The sequence below is a fragment of the Ambystoma mexicanum genome, chromosome 5p, assembly GCF_040938575.1.
Source record: "Ambystoma mexicanum isolate Mex_15411 chromosome 5p, UKY_AmexF1_1, whole genome shotgun sequence".
NCBI lineage: Eukaryota > Metazoa > Chordata > Amphibia > Caudata > Ambystomatidae > Ambystoma > Ambystoma mexicanum.
In genome coordinates, this window is record NC_090930.1 from 537,464,184 (window position 1) to 537,483,421 (window position 19,238).

Genomic DNA, 19,238 nt, shown 5'->3' on the forward strand with positions numbered 1-19,238 from the left:
AGATGACGACATGTTGTCACGACCCCGAGCTCTGGCTGTGGGTCTTGGGCACCATGGCCTCCACCTCAGTACCGTTCCAAGGCCAGAAAGGCCCACACTAGCCCGTCGCGGGTGCCTTGGACACAATCCTGGCGCTGTTTGCACCAGGCGCACTTGGCAAGTGTGGTTTCCAATGGACAATGGGGGAATATGGCTGCCCCCACGAGGATTATCAGGGAACTGCAACAAGCAGGCTAGCTGGGATACCTGCCGGGTATTTAAACCACGCCTGACCCGAGGCACGTGCTTCACGTTATTCTGCTTTGCAGCGTGACGTTCACCGGGTCCTGCTCTGTATCCTGGCCCGCTCGGGTGACCAGCCTGGAAGAACATCGCTATTCTTACCTGCTCAGCTCCAACTCTTCATCCAGTAGGAGTCTTCGAGGGTATCTCCATCGGTCATTGGCTACATATTCAGGATTACGAGAGGCAAGAACAATTTACCATCTCACCTGGAAGGCCTCTGCCATTATGAACCTCACCTTTGGCGCTCAGTCCCCTAATCCATCGTCGCTTCCAGGAATTCTCCACGACCTGAAAAGAAACAAGGCACAGGTCAGCTCATTCGCAAGAATGCTTTCAGTGCCACATCTAGCGCATCCTTACCTTATCGAACTCTGCAGTCAGCCTAGGCATTCTCCATCAGCCTCTACAAGACAAAAGAAGAAGGTTACTGGGACATTCATCAACATAGACTTTTTTCAAAAGAAACATTAAAAGACTTACCTGAAAGGAGGAGTTCCAGCCGGTCTGGACTCCAGGCGAACGCCAGTGAAGTAACTCGGCGGACCACACCAACAACGATGCGCCCCTGCCAAGCATGGCAGGACGGAGAGTGCAGCATAACGAAAATCAAGGTGAGCGGAGTCCCAAGGGGAAATCGCAAGGGAAGACTGGGAGGTGGGCCGCGGAAGACAAGGAGCAGTCGCTAAACCCCTCTTCCTTTTTCTAGAACTGATCCCAGGTAGAACATCCGGGGGAGTTGCAGAGAGCTCAGGGGTGTCCCGGACCAGTCCAGAGGCATCCCTGTGGATAAAAGGTGAGCGTTACACATGTGCAATTCCAGTAAGAATCCCAAAACCACTGAGAACCTTTGAGACGAAGTATCCATTGAGAAAGCCCTATATAAATGCACAAAGGCATAGGGCCTCATTCCGAGTTTGGAGGTAGCCATGGCGCCATTTGCGCCATGGCTGCCTCCAAACCCGGGTCCGTGTCCGGATGGGTGAATGGGGACTTACCGGGACATTCCGACCTGTGTGGACCCGGTAAGTCCCCATTCAACCAACCATTCCCCATTCCCATTTGAGCCCCCATAGGGCTCAATGGGAATGGGGAAGGCGCTAATTACGGGCCTGCTAATAGCAGGGCCGTAATTAGCGCCCTGGTCCCTTAACGGGACCCGTAAAGAACATGTGGTCAGACCACAAGTCCTTTGCAGCTACCGCTAAGGGACCTCGGAATTGGGCGGTAAGGGTTTAACGGCACCGGTCTCCTTACCGGTGACCGTTATCCCTTACCGCCCAAGTCGGAATGAGGCCCATAGTGTTCTTTTGGACGAGGTACCAGAAGAAATGTGCATTTGAAAAGAGAAGAGGAGCCTGATGACATCATATGAAGTAGGAGCTGATGCATCTAGAAGACGAATGAGGAACAGAAACGCAAGTATTCTATAAGAATTGAAGAGAAGATGGTAAAGATTAGCAACATTTCAGGCTTGAGATGAAGATGCTCATGCTACAGAAATGTTGAAGATTATGTAAATCAGTTTACACATGTACAGTTGCAGAAAAGCAAGTAGGGAAAAAAAAGAATTCTTAAAGGCTGGCTACATAGTGAATTAGATTGCGGTGATGCATAGGAATGTATAGAACCTGAATGTTCCACAATGCACTTTAGCGGCTCTTGAACTCCATGAACTAGAAAAAGGATTTTCAAATGTGTGGCGCAATAGGAAATTACTTATGGCAAGGCAAGTTTCAAGAAAGGTTGGGTTGGCCCAGCACCAAGTAAACAAGGCCACAGTGAAATGGATGCATGTCAAAAAGCTACAATGAACGTGAGAAAAGAACAAGCTCTTGTTTGAAGCAATATGAAAATACACTGAAGGCGTCAAGAGTTCATCATTTAAAAGGATTAAATGCTGCAAAAAGTTCAAAAGAGTGGTCTCCAGGTCACATGGGTGAGATTGAAATAGCTTTGGTCATGCTTTACCGAAACCAAGAGGAAAGAGAGAAGCTACACTCCCTTTATTTCCCAGACGAAGGCAACATCTACAAGGCACAGTTCAAAGCCTAACTGTCTTGACGGACTGTAGGAGTGTTGATAGATGGTGGACTAATTGGTGGGGAGGCATGATCATGCTGTGCCTCCATGCACCTGGGATGGTAGCCTGCGTGTTGCTAACGTGAAGAATATTCCAGAAGGGTACAAGGGTGTCAAACCAATCATGGAGGGTCATGTAATTAAGAGCCCTATAGTTTGTAGAACCAATTGATCATTGTGTATTTAGTGACGATGATGATGACCAGTTATTTGTGATGGCTTAGATGCCCACCTGACTTAGGTACCCAATTATAACCTCTGGCTATATAGAACATATTACCTAGATTTTCAGTGAGAGCCAATCACTATTTTTCATAACTTTGTAGTTAACCACATAGTGTGATGTCAGTTATGATGTGTTTTCTTTATAAAAGAGCAGTTTTTTCTGAAATATATCAAGATCAAGCTGTGCAGGTGTCAGATGATGCCCGTTGTACTCCCTGTTTTAGATAATTGATAATAAAACAGAAACGCACTTTGCCAAAACCATGAGTCGTTTTTATTATTGATGTATGAGTAACTTCTGCATCCCCATACACCTCTGAGTATTGCTACCTTGTCTTAAAGGGTATAAGAGTTCAATCTGTTTGTGGGTTTGTGGCTTGACAAAGCATTGTTCCTTATACAATTCCACACCGTTTCACCAATCTGCACCAAATTCTGCATAGTTACCTATTAGGACCCTCCGGACATTACTGGCTACATGACATTTCGACACCCCACACTGTTCCACTGATTTCAGCACAAGTCCAAATTTGTTTGTGGGTTGGCAAAGCTTTGTTCTTATACAATTTCACACTGTTTCACCAATCTGCACCACATTTTTCATAGTTATCTGTTAGTACCCTCTGGACATTACTAGTTACATGTCATTTGGACACCCCAGCCCTTTCCCCGGATTTTTGCACCTTCACACATGAAATGGTTACCTGAAATCGGTGAAACATCAATATGGTCATCGAAGGGCTGGTCCTGACAAAAAGAACAAAACTTGAGGTCAATATGGAAACTCAAAAACTAAATTTCAAGGCTCTGGGATGCATGCTTTCTGAGATATTTGCACTGAAATGTACTGCAGCGAAATGCACCACACCAGGGTGAGGCGACAGGTGGGGAGATAGCACAGAATGTCTCACTATGCAGCCGCCCATCAATTCTTGCCTCCCCCCAACATCTGCTCCGGGGTAGATCCTCCGGCCACACGCACCCATTCTTAGTGCAGTTTACTTCAAGGCGCAATCAATACTTTAAGCAATAAGTGAATCGCAACCATGACCTACAGGATCACTGATTTTCAACAAATGATGAGAGTGATTTTGCTAGCACTATATAATAAAAGGCCAGATGTATGTTTGTCCGAAGCTGTCCTGCCCATTTTGCCTGTTGCCTGCTTTTGCTAGAGGGAGGTGTTGCCTTATGCATATAGCAACAAGACCTCAAGTTCATCTTCGGGGCAAACACAATGTGTATTTCAACAATGATAACATACAATTAGCTGCAGAAAAGGCCAGAGGCAGGGATACCACTGTAACAGCATACTTCAAGATGCATACACTGAGAAAATATACACATTTAAAAAAACATATATAGAAAATCATTTGATGAAGCACTATTTTTCTAACAACATAAATGACTTTTTTTTTAATGTACACATGTATTATGTAATTATGAATTGTAATATTTCTTGGTATGTATTATAGTAGCAATAATATTCTTCATGTACATTTTAAACTTTATTTGACTTCAGTGTACTTTATTTTATGATCTCATGTCTACTTCAAATCATGCTCCACGCCCAAAACCCACCAGTGCAATCCAAGACAATGAGGAGCAGATGCAACAATTGGGTGTATGTCCTATGTTGAACTTTCAACAGAATCTGTGAGATTTTCTTTGACGTTACTACCACGTAAAAGGAGCAAGATCATTTACTACTTTTTTCTATTAACATAAATTACATTAAAATATACCACATAATATATTTACATTCTGAAAATGTCTTTCTTTAAGCATATTAACCCATGTGCACAGGCTTTTCCACTAGTATACATATTTAAGGACAAGGTCCCAGGCCCAGATATTCTGGCAGGTGGCAGTCACAGTGAACCCGGATTGACACTGGCCCTTCAAGGACTACCCTTGAGATAGTGTCTCCCTTCATCAACCATGAGGATAATCCCAACCCCCCCCCGATGCCCCAGTAGATCAAACAGTACAAGTAGCTGGGCCAATTTAACAAAAGTCCAGGAGCATCAATGCCCCCGAGGCTTCCAGAGAGTATGTACTCAGCCTTGTGCATTAAACTGCTCTTAAATCTGCAGATAGAGGGATAGGCTGAGGAATCAGGTATCAAACAAAACACCCACATAACCTACATCAAAACTAAAAGCTGGAGTGGCCACCAGGGGGCACAGGCAAGATGTCCGTCTGAGCCGACAGCTCCGCACCCAGCCCCGGGAATTTGGCGGAGTCTAGCAGGAAGAAGGAGTCCATCTCTCGCAACCATTTCAAAAAGGCTGTGTGAGCCCCTGCTCACCCAGTGGGTCCAAACCAGGAGTCTCTACGACACCCACGTGCCGAGTTCGACCGTCCGAGGTCCCCGCGGCCCCTCCCCCTGCGGTCCCGAACAACACGCAGACGGCATGCGCCGAGGCACGCCAAGGCCACAGCAGAGCACAGGAGCGGGGAAGCACCGCGCCTGCCTGCGGGAGGAGTTCCCACTTGAAGCGAGGAGATGCTGGAGGCGGGGGACCCCGGAGGTTCCACCATGCACCGGGGCCCCTGGTGCCCCGTGCCCAGGTGTGGCGAGGTGGCGCTGGGCCGCCGTGAAGCTGCGCTTGACATTGAACGAAGACACCTGAGGCGCTGAACGCGTACTGAATCGCCCCGACACTCCACCCACCCACGGGGTTGAATGGGCCCATCTAACCGCACAGCAGAACTCCCCAGCCCGGGCCGTCGCGGGAGCGCGCCCACACTATATCCGGCTGGGGACACTGAAGAAGGCACTGGAGAAGGCACACGCCAGGTGAGAGGCCCTCGGGCCAGGACTTCACGAATTGGCCGCTTTCCCACTGGCGCTGAACCCCTTGATTTATTCGGCTGGCACAACCATAGACAGTCACTCTGGTGTCCCTCCCCACACACTCTGCCGCAACCAACATCCCATGAGTTGGAAGGAGGCCCTTTCCAAGTATCAGTTTGCAGCCGGATGGGACTGCCTCCCGACCTGGGGGCCATCCAAAATAACATCCAGATGATCTTGGAGGAGATACGTGGAATTCGAACCGACATGGGTGCTAAATTGGCCGACCTTACCACTAAGGTCACCGCCCTCGACGTGGAGGGAGTCGAGAACAATCAGCTCTCCACAGCAATCTTGGAGACGCAAATGGAGGCCAGGTTAAAGGAGGTACATTGAAGGGAGGAGGAATTACGGTTCAAGGTGGACGACATGGAGAACAGGGAAAGGAGGAACAACTTGCGTATTTTTGGCCTTGTTGAGTCCGAAGGGGAGAGCCCGCAGGCACTGGAAGGCAAGGTCCACGATATCATAAGAATCGTCATGGGGCGGAGGCTGACATCGAGATTAAATTTGACAGGGTGCATCGAGCTGGCAGAGGTGGTAGAGGCCCGAGGTCGGTGCTGGCCCGACTGCATTACTATAGGGACAAAGCCAGGATTCTGGAGAAGGCGAGGAATTTCGGTGATATCCAATACGGAGACTCTAAGGTGGCAATCTACCAGGACCTCTCAGCCCTCACCCTCGCAATGAGAAAGAAATGTGGAGCCCTTACCAGATGGTTACAGGGTAAGGGGGTCAGATATCGCTGGGGCCACCCCTTCTACCTGGCATTTCCCTTTTAAACCTTGATGCTAAAATATTTGCCAGGATCCTGGCCATTCGCCTGGAGAAATGCCTGCCCCGGCTGGTTCACCCAGATCAGACGGGCTTCATATTAAACAGACAAGCCTCGGACAACATGCGCAAGACCCTCCATTTGCTGCACTCAAGAGAAACCCGGGATGAGGGGGTCCTCCTGCTGTCCCTGGACGCAGAAAAGGCTTTCGACCGTGTGAGTTGGACCTTCATGGGGGAGGTCCTCTCGGCAATAGGGATGGGCCAGAGATGGTTGGGATGGATGGCGGCATTATATTCCACCCCCATGGCCAGGGTGGCCCCCAATGGGATGGAATCAGAAGCCTTTCCCCTAGAGCGAGGTACGAGACAGGGCTGTCCACTATCCTCCCTGATATACGCCCTTGTCATGGAACCCTGGGCGATCCCGGTGCGTAACAACGAGGCTATCACTGGAGTACAGATGGGTGGCTCCCACTGTAAGATCAGCCTGTTCGCCGACGCCGCTCTCCTCTATGTTACTAAACCGACACAGTCGACCCCTCATGTGTTGCGGGCACTGGAGCATTATGGGAGCCTCTCGGGGTACAAGGTCAACCTGGGCAAATCTGTGGCTTTAATGGGGGGTCGATTACCGGACACCGAGAGAGAGTATGTGGAGGGTCTTCCCTTCCAATTGCAGAGAGAGGTGTTCCGGCACCTGGGAATCCAAATCACACCTGACCCAAAAGACCTCTTCCCGAGCAATTTCACCCCTTTGTGGACTGAGGTCAAGAGAGATGTAGAGAGGTGGGCGGTCTCGGGGTTCTCGTGGATGGCACGACTCAACCTGATCAAAATGGTGGTACTTCCTAAACTCCTATTCCTTTTCCAGATGCTCCCCACTCAGGTCCCCGCCGCGTTCCTACAGTCAATAAAACGCACCCTGCTCAGGTTCCTCTGGGGGGCGGGAACATAGGATCTCCTACGACGTCCTAACGAGACCCAAAGAAGACGGAGGGGTGGGATTCCCAGATTTCAATACATACTACAGGGCCTCCCAGCCGAGGATTTTGGTCGACCATTTCAACCCTGGGTCAGAAAAGCAGTGGGTAGCACTCGATAATAGGCTACTTGCCTCAGTCACGCTCGATGAGTGGTTGGGGGTCCCCAGAGCACACATCCCCATGCGTGTTCTGGTCCATCTGGTATTGGGTGTCCTGTGGTCTGTTTGGAAGGAGGGGGGTTACTATAGATGGCTCACAACCTGGCCTTCCCCACTAAGCTGCATTTGGGCGCCACCAATCATAGCCAAGGTGGCGGAGCCGGCCGCGTATCAGAGGTGGTACGAGGCGGGCCTTGTTAGGGCATGTCACTTGTGGTTGGGTGGCTCCTTCATGCCCCTTCCTGACCTGGAGGAGGCCCTGGGGCTGGGCAAGCTTTCACCTTTCCGCTACCTTCAACTGAAGGGAGTCCTCTCTGAACCCTCATGGGGGGACACACTCAGGAGGGAACTCACGGACTTCGAGAAAACGATCATCTCCACACAGGGCTCCAGGGGGGTCATATCCCATTTGTACAAACTTCTCCTGCTCTCAATGCCCAAGGATCCACCGCCAGCACGGACACAATGGGAAAAAGATTTGGGCACGGCGATAGATGATAAAAGGTGGACTAAAATGTGTATCCGGGCCCACCGCTCAACGACCTCCCCCCAGTACAGACACCAAGCTCTCAAGGTTCTACACAGATGGCACTATCCTCCACAGTTGATAGCCAGAATGAGCCCGGGTTACGACCCACACTGCTGGAAATGCCGAAAGGAAAATGGAGATTATATGCACATGTGGTGGTCTTGGCCGAGGGTGCAGTCATATTGGGGAGAGGTCCTATCCTGAGTCAGGGGGGTGGATGTTGTCACTAGCCCCCTCTGTCCCTGGTTGCTTCTATTCGGCATCGAGGTGGGTGACGACCAGGAAGACACCCAGGGCCACATGCTGCAGGTCATGCTCGTGGCGGCCAGGTGCTGTTTGGCCCAGAAGTGGAGGAATCCGCACATGCCTGATGAGAGGGAATGGGTTGCGAAGGTGCGGACGATATACAACTTGGAATTTCTGACCCATGTCCTGGACGAATCCAGATCCAACATTGAGGAACTCTGACTCCCCTTCTTTGAAAAGTATGAGCAGCCGACCTGAGGGGTGAGCCCATGAACTGTTGGCCTGTTTGGGTTTCGAGTCCGGAGGAAATGGGGGGACCTAATAGGCATCCGTTGCACGAGGCACGCACCCCCTCATGGGGTGCTGCTGGGTTGAGCCCTAGACTATGTGTGCACTAATCTATTTGACATTCCGAACTCAAAAGATGTACAACGCGTCCCTGCAGTTTGAAATTGGCACCTGTTCACTGGCTGGGGGGGTTTGGGGGGAAGGGGTTATTGTTTGAACGTTTTTTCTGGGAATGGTACCGAATTGAAATGACATGTTCGTTGTAATAACCTTAAAAAATGCTAATAAAAACTATATTTTTTAAAAACAAACTAAAAGCCACCATCAGGGGAGGTACCTCCTAGCCAACATCGATCCCAGGAAGAGAGAGTAAGAAACTAAAAGATGGAGGATAGAGTTCCTAAAAAACTGTGGTCCAGCCGACATGGGAGTCCTGGTCAGGGACACCTGGTCAGGCCAAGATAACTATAAGTCCCAATATGACAGGATCTTCAATGAGTCACAAGACACATCCAATATGCTTTATGAAAAGAGACAGTTTGGGCTCCACATATATGGTTGGTCTAAGAGTATCCTTTCCCTCATCCTTGAAGAGGGCTCCCACCCCTCCCCCAGCCAGCCCAGGCCCCCTTCACAAACTAGTCTGGTGACAGTACCAAATCACTATGGCCAACTGACTCATACTGTCTAGGCTAGCCCTTTTGTAGTGTTCCAGAAATCATAGCCTTCCCCATCTAACACTTCACCATCTAACACTTCCCCATCTAACACCTAAGTTGCGCCTTTTTGACGCTAAATTTGGAAGATTTTCGATTCTCCCAGCTGTAAAATTGTATAAACAACAAATGGTCCCGAAACTCATATATGGAGCACAAACAAGGAGGGTACGAACTGAGTGGCCCAAATTGGAAGGACTAATTTGGCGAGGGCTACTGCATCTACCCCAGTCAGTCCCACTAGTGGGGATTCTTTATGAATTAGGTCAGTTGACTATTGAGACTATGATTGACTGGGCGAAGTTGCAGATGTTTGCAAGCATTTTGACCCCACCAGCTGTATCAATTTATGAAGCGTTGAATGCATTATGGAATAAAGGCTCATGTCGGGTATTAGTAGATTGGACCTCTGAATGCTTAAAAACATTACAAATAATAGGAGCATCCAAGGAAGAATTGGGAATTACACCCAAAACGGTAAAGACAAAATTATGTGTGGGCTAACTTACGAGATTCTTTGCTGCTATATCAATGTTTTGGTGATCACTTTGTGTTGATAGTTAAACATTTGAATACTGTATCTTCTTATTTGAAAAAGCATCCATCAAGGCATTTTAGGTTTCAAATTTTATGACTCAGGCTAAATTTAGTGCCAACACAAGACATTTTGGGCCGCCTAAATAATGTTCCCTGGGAACATAGACTTTGTCGCCATTATCATAAGCAAATAGAGACTTTAAAGCACTTGTGTGTACAGTGCCCTACCCTGTGGACTTTGCGGACTGAAATTTTATCTATGAATTTTATCCCTAGAGAGCAAGAGTTGTGGAGGAGGATCTTAAATCGTAATTAACTGTGTTTATCCATATGTATTTTGGAGTTTTTAAAGGCTTGTGCAGTGGCTTTTTGACAGACTGGTGTTAGGATGATGAGCATATTAGGTTGGTGATGTTAAGAAGAATATGTTCTTGTCTTTTATTTGTTGTATTGTGATGAATTGTTAATACTGTTTTGTGTTAAAGGTATAATTTGTACTGTATGACACATCAAAATAAATAAGTAAATAAAGGGGGACCATTGCAGATAGTGCCTCTGGATAAAGCAAAGTTGTGCTTCAGAAATAATAGCATAAGGAAGCTGGGAGAAAATTAGAATTGTGGTAGAATGTTTGATGCACCAAAAATGAACATTGGGACAGCAGTGATAATGGATAACTACTGGGCCTGTGGATCCAGAGCTTACATGAAGCTACCCAAGGATTGGGGAGGACTATGTTCTCTAGTGATTGTTCATGTTCCAGCATTGGTGATTCAGAAAAGAGATCTGAGTATTGATGAATTCCCAAAAGCAGATGCACATCTGAGAAAGAAGAGATCTGCAGAACTTTTGAATCGATTAAAAAGAGAGAACTATTTCTCAGCAAAATCAATAGAAGCATTTGATTCTATCCCATATGAACACAGATTGTTCAGTAAGACCTCATCGATATTCACGATAATCTTTATGCCCAGGATCCAGAGGGATGCAAATACTAAGTGGTGACAGATAACCAGATGGGAGTTGCTACAGACGATTAACACAATCATAAAAGGGTTCAATGCAATCAAGGAGGAGCTGAGAGCCATACGAATGATGTCTCTCCAGAATAGGTATGTCCTTGGTATGATTACAGCTATGGCTGGAGGTGTTTGTGCCGAAATTGGAGAATCATATTGCACGTTCATACCTTCTCATGATGACGTGAATGGCACCTTGACAAAAGCCATTTCAATGCTGTCAAATGTACACGTCCAGATGATTGATGAAGTGGAAGACATTGCTGACGACAGCTGGTTTGGATTAGTCTTTTCGTGCGTCCCACAGTGGATGACAGAATTGTTCAAGTTTCATGAAGCTCTGTTGGTGATGATCATGCTTGGAGTCTGTGAGATCAGACTTATAATCACACAATGCAAGAAGACTGCAAAGAAAGCAATGGAAATGAAGATTATGATTGGTGTTGAATCTGGAGGAAAACTCAAAGAGCTGCCAGATAAGGAAATCAGAGACTATGTGAAAGCCAGCATACATGCACCTGAAAGCACAAAGTTTCTGTATCCAAGACACTGCAAGAAGTATGTGGGAAAGTGGGTCTACTGCAGCCCCGATGGACAATGCACACTTATGACCTGGAGTGTTTACAAGCATGTGAAATCTGCAGGATGCTTGAAGGGAGTCATAAAGATTTGGGTCCCAACGAATCAGCTTTTTAGACAAGGATTTCTTGGTATGAAGGTTGATGATGAAGTGGTTGATGAATTGCCCAGAGGGGGGAGTGTAGAGGTGAAGTCAGACATCCTCACTCAAAGCTCCACCCCCATGTTGCCTATATGTTGGGAACCAGAGATGACAACATGTTGTCACAACCCCGAGCTCTGGCTGTGGGTCTTGGGCACCATGGCCTCCACCTCAGTACCGTTCCAAGGCCAGAAAGGCCCACACTAGCCCGTCACAGGTGCCTTGGATACAATTCTGGCGCCGTTTGCACCAGGCGCACTTGGCAAGTATGGTTTCCAATAGACAATGGGGGAATATGGCTGCCCCCACGAGGATTATCAGGGAACTGCAACAAGCAGGCTAGCTTCTGCGGGGGTCTGCCCCAAAGGCACCTGGGATACCTGCCGAGTATTTAAACCACGCCCAACCCAAGGCACATGCTTTGCGTTATTCTGCTTTGCAGCGTGACGTTCACGGGTCCTGCTCTGTATCCTGGCCCGCTCGGGAGGCCAGCCTGGAAGAACATTGCTATTCTTACCTACTCAGCTTCAAGTCTTCATCCAGTAGGAGCCTTCGAGGGTATCTCCATCAGTCCTCGGCTACATATTCAGGATTATGAGAGGCAAGAACAAGAAGCTACTTACCATCTCACCTGGAAGGCCTCCGCCATTATGAACCTCACCTTTGGCGCTCAGTCCCCCAATCCATCGTCGCTTCCAGGAATTCTCCGCGACCTGAAAAGAAACAAGGCACAGGTCAGCTCATTTGCAAGGATGCTTTCAGCGCCGCATCTAGCGCATCCTTAACTACTCGAAATCTGCAGTCAGCCTTGGCATTCTCCATCAACCTCTACAAGACAAAAGAAGAATGTTACTGGGACATTCATCAACATAGACTTTTTTCAAAAGAAACATTAAAAGACTTACCTGAAAGGAGGAGTCGCAGCCGGTCTGGACTCCAGGCGAATGCCAGTGAAGTAACTCGGCGGACCACACCAACAACGATGCGCCCCTGCCAAGCATGGTAGGATGGAGAGTGCAGCATTACCAAAATCAAGGTGAGCGGAGTCTCAAGGGGAAATCGCAAGGGAGGACTGGGAGGTGGGCCGCGGGAGACAAGGAGAAGTCGCTAAACCCCTCTCCCTTTTTCTAGAACTGATCCCAGGTAGAACATCCGTTGGAGTTGCAGAGAGCCCAGAGGTGTCCCGGACCAGTCCAGAGGCGTCCCTGTGGATACAAGGTGAGCGTTACACATGTGCAATTCCAGTAAGAATCCCAAAACCACTGAGAACCTTTGAGACAAAGTATCCATTGAGAAAGCCCTATACAAATGCACAAAGGCATAGAGCCTCATTCCGAGTTTGGAGGTAGCCATGGCGCCCTATAGTTTGTAGAACCAATTGATATTTGTGTATTTAGTGACGATGATGATGACCAGTTATTTGTGATGGCTTAGATGCCCACCTGACTTAGGTACCCAATTATAACCTCTGGCTATATAGAACATATTACCTAGATTTTCAGTGAGAGCCAATCACTATTTTTCATAAGTTTTGTAGTTTACCACATAGTGTGATGTCAGTTATGATGAGTTTTCTTTATAAAAGAGCAGTTTTTTTTGAAATATATCAAGATCATGCTGTGCGGCGTCGGATGATGCCCGTTGTTTTCCCTGTTTTAGATGATTGATAATAAAACAGAAACGCATTTTGCCAAATCCCTGAGTCGTTTTTATTATTGATGTATGAGTATCTTCTGCATCCCCATACACCTCTGAGTATTGCTACCTTGTCTTAAAGGGTATAAGAGTTCAATCTGTTTGTGGGTTTGTGGCTTGACAAAGCATTGTTCCTTATACAATTCCATACCGTTTCACTAATCGGCACCAAATTCTGCATAGTTACCTATTAGGACCCTCCGGATATTACTGGCTACATGACATTTCCACACCCCACACCGTTCCACTGATTTCAGCACAAGTCCAAATTTGTTTGTGGGTTGGCAAGGCTTTGTTCTTATACAATTTCACACTGTTTCACCAATCTGCACCAAATTTTTCATAATTACCTGTTAGTATCTCCTGGACATTACTAGTTACATGACATTTGGACACCCCAGCCCTTCCCCGGATTTTTGTACCTTCACACATGAGATGGTTACCTGAAATCGGTGAAACATCAATATGGTCGTCGAAGGCTGGCCCCGACAAAAAGAACAAAACTTGAGGTCCCTATGGAACCTCAAAAACTAAATTTGAACGCCCTGGGATGCATGTTTCTTTTGCACTGAAATGTACTGCAGCGAAATGCACCACACCAGGGTGAGGCGACAGGTGGGGAGATAGCACAGAATGTCTCAGTATGCAGCAGCCCACCAACTCTTGCCTCCCCCCAACATCTGCTCCGGGGTAGATCATCCGGCCACACGCACCCATTCTTAGTGCAGTTTACTTCAAGGTGCAATCAATACTTTAAGCAATACCGGAATCGCAACCATGACCTACAGGATCACTGATTTTCAACAAATGATGAGAGTGCTTTTGCTAGTACTATATAATAAAAGGCCAGATGTATGTTTGTCCGAAGCTGTCCTGCCCGCTTTGCCTGTTATCACTGCTAGAGGGAGGTGTTGCCTTATGCATATAGCAACAAGACCTCAAGTTCATCTTCCAGGCGAACACAATGTGTATTTCAACAATGATAACATACAATTAGCTGCAGAAAAGGCCCGAGGCAGGGATACTACTGTAACAGCATACTTCAAGATGCATACACTGAGAAAAAATACACATTTAAAAAAAACATATATAGAAATTCATTTGATGAAGCACTATTTCTCTAACAAAATAAATTACTTTTTTTTCAATGTACACATGTATTATGTAATTATGAATTGTAATATTTCTTGGTATGTATTATAGTAGCAATAATATTCTTCATGTACATTTTAAACTTTATTTGACTTCAGTGTACTTTATTTTATGATCTCATGTCTACTTCAAATCATGCTCCACGCCCAAAACCCACCAGTGCAATCCAAGACAATGAGGAGCAGATACAACGATTGGGTGGATGACCTATGTTGAACTTTCAACAGAATCTGTGAGATTTTCTTTGACGTTACTACTCCTCCACGTAAAAGGAGCAAGATCCTTTACTACTTTTTTCTATTAACATAAATTACATTAAAATACACCACATAATATATTTACACTCTGAAAATGTCTTTCTTAAGCATATTAACCCATGTGCACAAGGTTTTCCCCTAGTATACATATTTAGGGACAAGGTCCCAGGCCCCGATATTCTGGCAGGTGGCAGTCACAGTGAACCCGGATTGACACTGGCCCTTCAAGGACTACCCTTGAGATAGTGGGCCTCATTACGACTCAGGCGGTAAGGGGTTTACAGCGGCGTAAACAGCGCCGACCCTTACCGCCTGATTCCGAGGTCCCTTAGCGCCATGGAGGTTTTAACACCTGCTTTTAGCTTACCGCCTGGGTCGTAATGAGGCCCAGTGTCTCCCTTCATCAACCATGAGAATAATCCCAACCCCCCTCCCCCCGTGTCCCAGTAGATCAAACAGTACAAGTAGCTGGGCCTATTTAACAAAAGACCAGGAGCATCAATGCCCCCGAGGCTTCCAGAAAATATGTACTCACCCGTGTGTATTAAACTGCTCTTAAATCTGCAGATAGAGGGATAGGCTGAGGAATCTGAATTCAAACAAAACACCCACATAACCTACATCAAAACTAAAAGCCACCATCAGGGGAGGTACCTCCTAGCCAACATCGATACCAGGAAGAGAGAGTAAGAAACTAAAAGATAGAGGATAGAGTTCCTAAAAAACTGTGGTCCAGCCGACATGGGAGTCCTGGTCAGGGAGACCTGGTCAGGCCAAGATAACTATAAGTCCCAATATGACAGGGTCTTCAATGAGTCACAAGACACATCCAATATACTTTATGAAAAGAGACAGTTTGGGCTCCACATATATGGTTGGTCCCAGAGTATCCTTTCCCTCATCCTTGAAGAGGGCTCCCACCCATCCCCCAGCCAGCCCAGGCTCCCTACACAAACTAGTCTGGTGGCAGTACCAACTCATTATGGCCAGCTGACTCATACTGTCTAGGCTAGCCCTATTGTAGTGTTCCAAACATCATAGCCTTCCCCATCTAACACTCTAAGTGACCTCTCAGTGAACTAACATGGTAGGCTGATTGCCCTGGTTTTGGGTGTCTTCAAACACCCCAAAAGTCTCCAAATCCCCCTCCACTTGCTGCACACTTCTCTCTGGTCTCTTGGTCTTCCTCCAACCTCACCCAAAAAACCCTTATTGCAGGCCCACAATGCTACAATGTGGCATTATATATGCCTCTGCTCCCTGCCTGAAAGTGTTTCTCCATTCCCAATGGCTACCTGAGTCTGCTGCTTCCCTTTGCCACTCTGCCTAAAATACTGCCAATTCCTCTATTCTCCTCCCCTTGCCGCCATGCGATCACTGTGGTCATTTGTTCTCTGGTTCTCTCCCCTACCAAATGATTCAATGTTGGCTGATGATTTGGAGAGGCTTCCGAAGTGTCCTCTACTCCTATGCAGTCCCTTGCCAGTTCTGCTTATAGTACTGCTGCCATTGCCCCCATTGCTCTCCTGTAAGTCTCCTGTAGCCTGTCTGGGGGATCTGGTGGGTCTTTGTTCTCCCACTTCACTACTGAGTGTTGAAGCCTAGTCCATTCTTATGTAGGTAACCAGTCTGTTCCTCCTGTTATGACTCTGAGGTAAGATTGTCATCACTTGCAACACCAGACGAATGTTCTGGGTTGTGTTGTAATAAATTGGATCATCTTAACTATAAACTGTAATCACTGAATTTTAAGTATTTTTTTTTCTGTTTCTTCTTCTCAAGACCTCCACTCTGCAACAATTATCATAAAAGACCCTGGTCCATCCTGCAGCCATTGCCCATAGCCCTTCACTAGTTAATAACCATATCCCACTGTCCATGGTATTTCACATTCTATGTTGAAAGAATTCAACTAAAAGCTGAAGGGCCACTGCCCATGGACTTCGACCACAGCCAGTGACCCATGCACCCCCACCCCCTTTTTCCCCTACTTTCAGTTCTGACCTAGCCCCACTGGAAGGTTTCCAACAGAATTGATCACGGTAAAGCCACCTTGTATTTGCATGGGAATAATTGCTTCACTAATGCAGCATTTGCTGATTGGCGTATTAATGGAAAAATGCTTGAACATTCTAAAGTCGTATACATACCTATTGGCCCTCTCTATTTGCAACCCTCCATTTTAGGTCCCTGCCTACCTGCCCCCGACTCACCAGTATGAAGATCATATCTGATGTGTTATCCCCTTTCCCCGGCTCTTTCCTGTGGCACACTTTTTTCCCAACCTCTTCTGTCGATATTTCCTCAGGGATCCAGCTGGAATCCCATTGTATTCCCTTGATAAGTCAAAAATGATATGAGTCAAAACGGGGTGCCCAAACCTCCCCAAATTTATCCAACTAACTGTTTGGTTCTCTTTCAACCTCACCTCCACCCTTACATACACCTAACAATTTCCCCATTCAATTGTCATTTTGTGCCCTCTTCTTTTTTGGCTTTCTGCAGGTTTATCATTGAGCACAAAATAAAATAGCAGCTGAAAAGCCTCACTGCTACAATGCATCATGTTCAATGTTACTGTCATTTCTTGGTGGTGTTGTCTCTTTCCTCCTTACTGAAGTTTCCTTGTATGTGCTTCAGATTTGTATGCATTGTAGGTATTGATGTGTATTGTGTGTATTAATGCAAGTATGTAGAAAGGCTTCCATGTTTATCATTGTTGAATACTCTGATAAGGTAAAATTCATTATTTTACTGTTCAAAATTACCAAATTTCAAATATTGTACTTCTATAGTGCATGCGGCAGCCATTGCCTATGTGTATGTCTGAATAGGTTCCTGTATTAACAACAACACTCCAATATTATGTTTTGCTCAGAAGAGTACATTCTTTAATACATTAAGTAGTTCATGATAGATCTCCCAATCACCCCTGACATCTTGTTAATAACATTATAAACACAACCTCTTCTTGAAACTTTTTATCGCAATTAATTTCATATGCGATGTCATTGGTGATGTCATCAATGACATTTGGGATGTCATCTTTGATGTCCTGGTTGTAAGTCTTAGCAGTTCACAGAGGTGGTGTGAGTTATGGTTGCTTAGAGTACCATAACTGGCAAATTTCAAGGGTTTTTCGATTTCACTTGTAACCATAACTTCCCTTTAACAAAGTTTGTTCAATGAATTTCATGAGTTTTTGTTAGTGCAACTTAAGATAACGTCACTTTAACAAAGTTTTTTCAGTGAATTTCACAGGTTTTTACTAGTGCACCTTTAATCCGGTACCAGTTCCTTATATTTAACTCACCCTGCCCAATATGACAGCTATGGAGTCAGCGGACAGCGCAGTAGTCTGCGGACATTGAACAGCACTCACAAGGCTCAGCATCATTGGGAATACCCAAAAAAGATGCATCCATAAACCAACAAACAGATGTACATAAAATCACAACTAATGTTTACAACACGCAAATATCCCCTTTTGTACAAACACTTACTTTAAGAAATACAAATTATTTTTTTATTTAGCACACCTTACAATGGAATGCACCAATCACAAACCATAACTGTACACTTCATATAATCTCCTCACTACAACTCTGCATACACATTGATAAACACCAGGTGCTTATTGGACAACAAATTCTCACTAAATAGAGAATTAGTTGTATTTATTTCTCCATTATTAGCTTTCATTATATAAACATGCGTTATGAGACAGAAGCCGTTTTTTCACAGAAATGGCAAACATGCCTTAGTGGTTAGAGGAGCACTTCCCAAAAGAAGAAATGAGTAACAATAACATCTCCAATGGTATACAATACATATTTTAATGTGAACAAACCATGTAATTTGTACACATATTACTAAACTAACAATTTCTGTTTTTCTTACAGTTCCTAATTTTCACGAAGAAACCACACCCATTTTAATCATACACAATCCTAAGAATCACAAAAAGATGTCCTATCCCCAACTGTAAATAATCAAATCATGAACTTGTCTAAAAATTGGATGAAGTCATGACTTTAAGGAACTTTTACAAATCATGTCATTAGAAATGTTCCCTATCACTGTCCTTCTTGCACCTGGCCCCAGCAATCATCGCCATCAAATTCTGAACATTTTCATGAAAGATGCTTTGATGAAACCTCACTCCCTTCCTCCCACGATTATTGTACAAAGATCCAGATTCTCCCATTTATGTTTCCCATTCCGATACCCCATCCCTTTCTTGGAAAATATATTTGAAATACTATAAATGTTTTGTATATTGTTGTGTGATGTTTCCTTTATTTTTATTAATTCCCATTATGAGTCTGCGGACAGGCGCGATGTCTGGTTTTGTATGACGCACTTTTAATTAGTCTGCGGACACGCGCCTGTTCCACGGACTTCAGTGCATACGCCCTGCGATTCCCACCTGAAGGGTGTCCGTGGATGGCTGTCTTGACCGCAGATGTCCCTGGGTGTCACATGGTGTGATGGGGGATTCCGCGAAGTGTCCATGACCATGAACAGTTTAAAAGTGCATTTCCAGCCAATCTAGTGTGTTTCGAGCAGACACTCGACCCTTCCATAGCTCTCAGACCCATTCTTGGTTGATCTTACACATTATTACAACTTTTCAAGGCCTTTTTGTGACTCGGTTGTCTGCAGACAGCACAACTGTCCACGGACGGTTCCTCTAAAGGGACCCACGCAT